This window comes from Oryx dammah, unplaced genomic scaffold (genome assembly GCF_014754425.2).
Source record: "Oryx dammah isolate SB20612 unplaced genomic scaffold, SCBI_Odam_1.1 HiC_scaffold_28, whole genome shotgun sequence".
NCBI lineage: Eukaryota > Metazoa > Chordata > Mammalia > Artiodactyla > Bovidae > Oryx > Oryx dammah.
The window spans coordinates 88840366-88849063 of NW_024070212.1; the positions used below are offsets into that span (position 1 = coordinate 88840366).

General features: G+C 44.2%; 1 non-coding gene across 1 annotated transcript; it reads left to right on the top strand.

The window, feature by feature from the left end:
* The first annotated feature begins 5766 nt into the window (after positions 1 to 5766).
* LOC120857115 lies at positions 5767 to 5871 on the top strand. Its single transcript, XR_005719589.1, has one exon. It is a non-coding gene; the product is annotated as a U6 spliceosomal RNA (small nuclear RNA).
* The last annotated feature ends 2827 nt before the right edge of the window (positions 5872 to 8698 follow it).

Here is an 8698-nt window from a genome sequence, read left to right on the forward strand (position 1 = left end):
AAGGTCTCCTGGTCCAAGTGATGGTACAGCTGAGATCTAAACACTGAGGAGGCATGAATCAGGTGAATGGAGTTGGGGTGGAAGGAAGGAGAACACCCCAGGCAGGAGGAAGTTCTGCAAACTAGGCACAGAACTAGAGCCTTGTTTTAAAGAAATGCATAAGCTATGGATGCCCCACACTGAACAAGTACCCAGGCACAAAGAGAGCATGAGAAAAGACCACCTGTCTATCAAAAAGAGGCCACATTTGGATCTTGACGGATGGATACGACTTCAGCAGGTACAGAGAAAGCAGATGGCTCGTCCAAGGCCAAGGGATTATGTGGGAAAAGGCACTGCAAGAGAACTTATAACAGGATATACCTGGCACAGGAATTGATCTTTATGTAGGAGGTCAATACATATTTGTCAAATACTAAACCTCGGGACTAATGGTCATTGGTGGGGCTCAGAGCAGCACAGAGGAAGTCCTAGTCTCCCATGGCTGTGAGCAACCCCTCCCAGCTGTAGATTTAGAACAGCTGCTGCTTAAGCACAATACAGAGAAGGGGGTTACCCAGCGTCACTGCCCACACCCAGGTCCCCATGCTGCTCCATGGTCTGTACGGCCACTGCAGCCCAACAGGCAGCTGGTGTCCATGGAGCCCAGGGTTTCTCAGCCCCGAGGACCCCAGGTGGGCAAAGAGTAGTCAGAAGGAACAGTCTTTCAGCTAATCAATTTTACTCTGATTATGGGATAAATCTTTTGTCTTTTCATACTTTCATGGGGTTCTCAAGGCAGGAGTGCTGAGGTGGTTTGCCATACCCTTTTCCAGTGGACCACGTTTTGCCACAGGATTAGAAAAGGTCAGTTTTCATTCCAATCCCAAAGAAAGGCAATGCCAAAGAATGTTCAAACTACCAAACCATTACACTCATCTCACACGCTAGCAAAGTAATGCTCAAAATTCTCTAAGCTAGGCTTCAACAGTTCATAAACCTAGAACTTTCAGATGTTAAAACTGGATTTTAAAAAGGTAGAGGAACTAGAGATCAAATTGCCAACATCCATTGGATCATAGAAAAAGTAAGAGAATTCCAGAAAAACATCTACTTCTGTTTAATTGACTACACTGAAGCCTTTGACCCTGTGGATCACAACAAACTGTGGAAAATTTTTAAAGGGATGGAAATACCATCTTCTCTGGTAGCTCAGCTGGTAAAGAATCCGCCTGCAATGCAAGAGGCCCCAGTTCAATTCCTGGATTGGGAAGATCCGCTGGAGAAGGGATAGGCTACCCACTCCAGTATTCATGAACTTTCCTGGTGGCTCAGATGGTAAAGAATCCACCTGTATTGTAGGAGACCTGGGTTCGATCCCTGGGTTGGGAAGATTCCACACAGAAGGGAACAGCTACCCACTCCAGTATTCTGGCCTGGAGAATTTCATGGATTGTATAGTCCATGAGGTCACAAAAAGTTGGACATGACTGAGCAAACTTTCACTTTCACTTTTTCACTTACCTGCCTCCTGAGAAACCTGTATGCAGGTCAAGAAGCAACAGTTAGAACCAGACATGGAATAACAGACTTGTTCCAAATTAGAAAAGGAGTATATCACTGCTGTATATTATCACCCTGCTTATTTAACTTATAAGCAGAGTACATCATGAGAAATTCCAGGCTGGATGAAGCACAAGCTGGCATCAAGATTGTCAGGAGAAATGTCAATAACCTCAGATATGCAGATGACACCACCTTTACGGCAGAAAGTGAAGAGAAACTAAAGAGCCTCTTGATAAAGGTGGAAGAGGAGAGTGAAAAAGTTGGCTTAAAACTCAACATTCAAAAAACTAAGATCATGGCATCTGGTCCCATCACTTCATGCAAACAGATGAGGAAACAATGTAAACAGTGACAGATTTTATTTTCTTTGGCTCCAAAATCACTGCAGATGGTGACTGCAGCCATGAAATTAAAAGATGCTTGTTCCTTGGAAGAAAAGCTATGACAAACCTAGACAGCATATTAAAAAGCAGAGACATAACTTTTCCAACAAAGGTCTATATAGTCAAAACTATGGTTTTTCCAGTAGTCAGGTATGAATGTAAGAGTTGGCCTGTAAAGAAGGTTGAGCACCGAAGAACTGATGCTTTTGAACTATGGTGTTGGAAAAGACTATTGAGAGTCCCTTGGACTGCAAAGAGATCAAACCAGTCAATTCTAAAGGAAATCAATCCTGAATATTCATTGGAAGGACTAATGCTGAAACTGAAGCTGTAGTATTTTGGCCACCTGATGCGAAGAGCCAACTCATTAGAAAAGACCCGAATGCTGGGAAAGATTGAAGGCAGGAGAAGGGGCCATGACAGAGGATGAGGTGGCTGGGTGGCATTACCAACTCAATGGACCTGAGTTTGAGCAAGCTCTGGAGACAGTGAAGGACAGGGAAGCCTGTTGTGCTGCAGTGCATGGGGTCGCAAAGAGTTGGACATGACTGAGTGACTGAACAACAACAATGGGATGAATGGAGCAGACAAACTGAAATAGAAAGACAAGAATTCCTAACGTCTCATCCAAGAACACAGGTAGACACGGTAAAGAAAACAGTGCTAAAAAGAGCCTCTCCATGGAAAATCTCTGTGGTGCAAGGTGGCAACAGAATAAAGATGGTGTTGCCTCCAGTTCATCACTTCACCGCTTGCTTCCATGGGAACTGAGATGAAACTGCTGAGCTGGGTCACAGCTTCGTCTTTGAGGCCTGAGGAATGGGAGCCTGGGATACAGCCCCTACACAACTCAGGCCTTTAAAAGGAACTCAGGAGGAGGACAGACTGCAGTGTCGGTACCCTATGGCCGTCCTTGTGTGCCTGACCCAGAAACAGTCTTTAGGGCTGTGCTCAGCACAAGATATTGTGCCCAGAGGCACTAAGTGTGGGATGCTAAACATTCAGACTTGTAAAAAGACCTTTTCTAGATTGGTTTTCATGTATGATTGCCATGTGTTTTTTTAATTTGAATGCCATGCTTATTTTACTGAAGGATTTAGTTTAATTTTAAATAGAAGTTGATGTTTTACTTTAACCAATAATAATTACTAAGACGTTTGGAAGACTATGTTCGACTGATCTAAATGCAGCGTGACTACTGTTTACAATAACCCTGCAAGAGAACCTCCCAGGTGTACAGGTGAGGCCTCGACAGGCATGAGAACAGGTCTCTCTGACTCCAAAGCCCACGTTCTTTCCAGAAGGCAGCACCAGATGAGGACACATGTGGGTGGACTGCTGTCCAAGATCACAGTGGTCTGGTTAGTTGACATTTAAGGCACAGGATGGGGAGCAGTGAGGGATCCACTTAGGGAAACAGAGACTTGTCTCAGGCCTGCACAACCCCATGAAAGATACTGCAGGGACCAGAGAGAGAAAACACAGGGTCTCTCCCCAGAGAGCTCACAAACTCAAAGGAGATAGACAAGAAGCCCAGTCTCGAGGCTGAGGCTGAAGGCTCCCTTCAGGAAGGACAAGCAGCCCTACTTCCTCAGCCAGGCAGAGCTGACCACAGTGCCAATGACTATGACCCACAGGAATCCCCTGCTCCATGCTGCTCATATCATCTGGAACCCTGGTCAAACCATACTGTAATCCTCTCTTTTCCTGTCCTGTGGGTCATTGCTCTTTCCCCCTGTCCTCACTCACCCAATATCAGGAAATACCCAGGAAGCATGTGTGTGGTCCCACGGCCCTCATCACAGCCTCCACGTCAAATGTCAGCCGAGGACTTGCACACACCCCACCCCACCCCCGACCCCACCCCCAGTTCTGCAATAACCACTTCAGCATGCTAAGCCTCTTGGTTTACATTTCTGCATCTGGTCCTGAGTGAACAGAATCTCTCTGTCTGAGATGTAGGGGACAAGGCAGAGCAGATGGTCCCAGCAGCCAGTCAACAGTCCCTAACCTGTGGAAAGCGACTATTTGAACTTTTTCTTTTTTTGGCCATACCAAGCGGCATATGGAATCTTAGTTCCCCAACCAGGGCTGGAACCCATGCTCCCTACAGTGGAAGAGTGAAGTCTGAACCACTGAACCACCAGGAAAACTCCTTAAAGGCATGGCCCACATCTTGTCTCTGCATGCCCAGAGACCAGTTCTAGGTCTGACATTTAGTAGGTGTCTAGAAAACATCTGTGGAATTGAATTAAAAATTCATCCTGGGACTGCCCTCGTGGTCCAGTGGTTAAGAATTCACCTGCCAATGCACGGGACATGGGTTTGATCCCTAGTCTGGGAAGATTCCACGTGGGGCAGAGCAACTAAGTCTGTGTACCACAACCACTGAGTCCATGAGTCACAAGTGCTGAAGCCCAGGCTCTCAGAGTCTGCTCTGCAATGAGGGAAGCCACTGCAATGAGAAGCCTGTGTACCACAATTAGAGAGTAGTCCTCGCTCACTGCAACTAGAGAAAGCCCATGCAACAACGAAGACCCACCGCAGACAAACATGAATTAAAATTTGCTTTTAATTTTTTTAATAAAAAAAAATTTTTAAGAGAAAATTCACCCTGGCTCTCTTAAATCTCTAATTTTTAGACAGTAGGGACCACTTAACAAAATTCTTCCACATATCAGCTCTTTTTGGCAAAAGGAAATGGGTGAGGTGGGAATTAAGCATTTATTGAGCATTTACTAAGTATCAGGACTACATGGTTTCCAAATGCGGCTTCATTTAATCCTCCAACAACTCTCTGAAGTAATTGTTCTTTTTCTTCTTATAGAAGCAGAAATAAATCTTACCACAGCCCCTGGTTACTGTCCTGGCTCTACCATTTATTAGCTGTGTGCCTCTGGGGATACTTCCAGTCTCTCTGGCCCTGTAATCTTTCATCGCTCTGCCTCCTAGGGCTTTGAAGACAACAACTGCATTCCCTCTGAGATGTTTCTCATCTCCAAGCACCACATCACCAGCTATGTTCAACGTCTTTCATGGTGCAGTGTTCAAGGGCATTGGCTCTAGAGTTAGAATAACCAGGGTTTGTCCCTAACCATGTCATCTTGTGCACAAGAGACTTAACCTCTCTGAATGTTGGCTTTCCTATCTGTGTGACATGGGATACTCACCATCCCACAGAGTTGTTGTGAAGATTAAATAAGATCACAAGTGTAAGCACTTCACACCATGGCACACAGTAGGTCCTCATGAGATGCTGCTGCTTCTGGCTTTGAGTTCCTCCTCCCTCCCCCATATCAACTGAATTCAAGCCAGACTGCTGGTGTCTGATTCCCATCATGTGACATCAGAACTGGACATTCTCTGGGCCACTTTGTTTTCCAGAGAACATCACAATCTGCCATGTCAGCCCAGATCCTGCCTCTTGAGGAGAAGTAAGGATCGGGAGTATGTGAATAGGACTAAGGTCATACCACTTCCAGGAACCCACAGAAGATCTGCTGATAAATCATGACTCAAGAACTGGTGATAAATAAACTGATATTTACTCTAAACACAAGAGCAAAGACAGTGATTTGATCTAAATAGTTGGATTTTTGTTACATTAACTGTTTGAAAGCAACCATTGGGGAAGCCTTCTGCATCCCAGGAGAGTTAGTGAGTATAACACCAGGAAGCAGATCACCACCCCAGGGTACTTTCTTAAGTCTCAGAGGACATTTTTTTCCCACGTAAATGTTCTAAATTCACAATGCATCTGATAACCAATGGACAATAATAATCATTTAAAACAATACCAAGTTCCTCCTTCCAAGAATTTATGATTAAACTGATGATGGTGCTCTCTTGGGCAGCACACATACTAACACTGACATGATATAGACAAGATGACACAAGATTGCACAAGGATGGCGTACAAATTTGTGAAATATTCCATATTTTTTAGAGAACAAACTGATGGTCGCCAAGGGGGTGGGGGTGAGGGAGGAATAGATTGGGAGTTTGGGATTAGCAGGTGCAACCTATTTTGTGTAGAAAGGATCAACCACAAGCTCCTACTGTATAGCACAAGGAATTATATTCAATATCCTACAATAGGCCATGATGGAAAAGAATATGAAAAAGAATGTATAACTGAATCGCTTTGCTGTACACCAGAAACTAACACAACATTCTAAATCAACTGCACTTCAATAAATAATTTTTAAATAATAAAATAAATTGATGATGAACATTAGGATAGAAGAGGCAACTATTAATTGAGTACCTACTATCTACTAGACCCTTTCATTTTCGTTGCTTTCTTTTATGCTCTTTCAGAATGTATTTTCCCTTTATAAAAATTAATACACATTGAAGAAAACTTTAAAAATACAGGCAGCTCAAGTATCCTGGAGTTCCCCAGTAAAGAGACATCTAAAAAGCCCCTTCAGAATCTAAGGGACTGTAACACAGTGAAAATATCAACTTGCATAATTGTAGGAACAAAAGCACACTCCACCCACATTACCACCAGCTACTTCTGAAGATCCCAGGATAACTTACATTTTTTTGGTCGTCCCCTCTCTCTGCGACCTCTGCTCCAAGCTTCTCTCTCTACCATTCAATTCTGCCCATTCAAGCTTCCCCAAGCTGCCACTGCATCTTCCCTGGCCTTCCCACACCTAAACATTGATCTTCCCTTAATTTCCCAAAATACAGGTATGCTACACCTGAGTGTTTGACCAACTCTACTCAAGTCCTGAAGGGACTACAAGGGCACTACAACACTGAAAAGTAAAATAGAAAAATGAAATGAATCCCAGATGGTGCTGAATCCAAAGACCATGCCCTTAGTCTATATAAGGGACCACCATCCTCAACCAAAGTGGGGTGCCATTTTGCTCCATCTGGACTAACCTCATGAAAGAGAATTCCCTCTTACCTCCTCTCCCCTAGGTTCCATGGCCCCGGTTCCCTCCCTCTGGATACTGCTGAAGAAGCCCAAAATGTATTACTATATTAGTTGAGATAACACTAGCTACTTTAACAGCAAAACTCTGACATCCCAGGGGTTTAAAAGATGAATTTTGTCTACCCTTACAAAGTCCAGCCAATGAGAGGCGGGGCTCACAGAGCTGTACTCCATAGAATTGTACATGGGCCCAGGCTCAGAGGATCTGCTGTCTTCTACACAGCTTTCTCTGGACATCAACACCCAGTCTGAAGACGGGGCAAGAGAAGGAATCATGTGTAAATGATTTATTTATGTGGCCAGTGTTGCAAGTGGCATGTGAAATTTCCACCCATATTCCATTAACTAGAACACATGGCCATGCCTTATTGCAAAAAAGGCTGGGCAACATAAAACAACTTGTGCCCAATAGGAAAAGGAAGCAGATTTCTCAAATAGTCACTCTCTGCCCCAGGCACTATTGTCATGTGCCCGTACCCAGGAAGCCAACAGCACCTTCTAGATGAGGATGCAGAGCAATTTACCACCTATTCCTTTTGCTTCAGGGCTTCCCTGGTGCCTCAGACAGTAAAGAATCCACCTGCAATGTAAGAGACCTTGGTTCAGTCCCTGGGTTGGGAAGATCCTCTAGAGGGGGACATGGCAACCCACTTCAGTATTCTTGCCTGGAGAGTCCCCATGGACAGAGGAGCCTGGCGGGTTACAGTCCATGGGGTCGCAGAGTCGGACACAACTGAGCAACTAAGCAGACACTCTACTTCAAGCTCTCCTTACAGACTGGCTTCTGGCCATGCTGCTCCAGAACCAAACGCCAATTTCAGTGTTTTTCCTAAACAATAAAGAAATCTCCCTCCAAAAAAAAAAAAAAAAATCAATTCTGCTGCGAAATCTAGAATTCAGAAATACTTGCTATTGTTTTCATGTGTGTTTGTCCCCCTACATAGAAAAAATGTTTAAAGAAATTACTCATAATCTTATAACTCTAAGAATTTTAATGTATTTCTTTCCTTAATATTTCTAGATGCTCAAATCTTGTATAAACTTCAAAGTCTTGTTCCAGTGATATATCTTTCTTGAACCTCAGGCTCAGAGAGATTAAGTAACTTGCCAGAGGTCACACAGCTAGGAAACAGTAGAACCAGATTTTGAACCATGCTTTCACCCCAGAGTTGAGACTCTTGCCAATGCAGCATGCTGCCTCTGGATATTCCTTGTAACTCTCCCTGGCCTTTTGCTCACTCATGTCTGCTGGATGGTAATTATCTGTGTCTAAAATGACCCCCAAATTTGTGAAGCATTCCATATATTAGGGTTAGGATTAGGGTTAGGGTTAGTGACTTCTGTAAAAAAACCTTATCTTCCCAAATGTCACCTCCCAAAAGTACAATAGCTGTATTTGATTCCTCTTTGTAACCACAGGCTTCCCTGACAGCTCAGTTGGTAAAGAATCCTCCTGCAATGCAGGAGACTCCAGTTCGATTCCTGGGTCAGGAAGATTCCCTGGAGAAGGGATAGGCTACCCACTCCGGTATTCTTGGACTTCCCTTGTGGCTCAGCTGGTAAAGAATCCTCCTGCAATGTGGGAAACCTGGGTTTGATCCCCGGGTTGGGAAGATCCCCTAGAGAAGGGAAAGGCTACCCACTCCAGTATTATGGCCTGGAAAATTCCATGGACTGTATGGTCCGTGGGGTTGCAAAGAGTCGGACACGACTGAGTGACTTTCACAAGGCTTGGCTTATAATAGCTGTTTAATTCTCCACTGCCCAAAGAAGCAAACATCAAATTGGAAACTACCTAAAAGGTTCTGCTCCAATC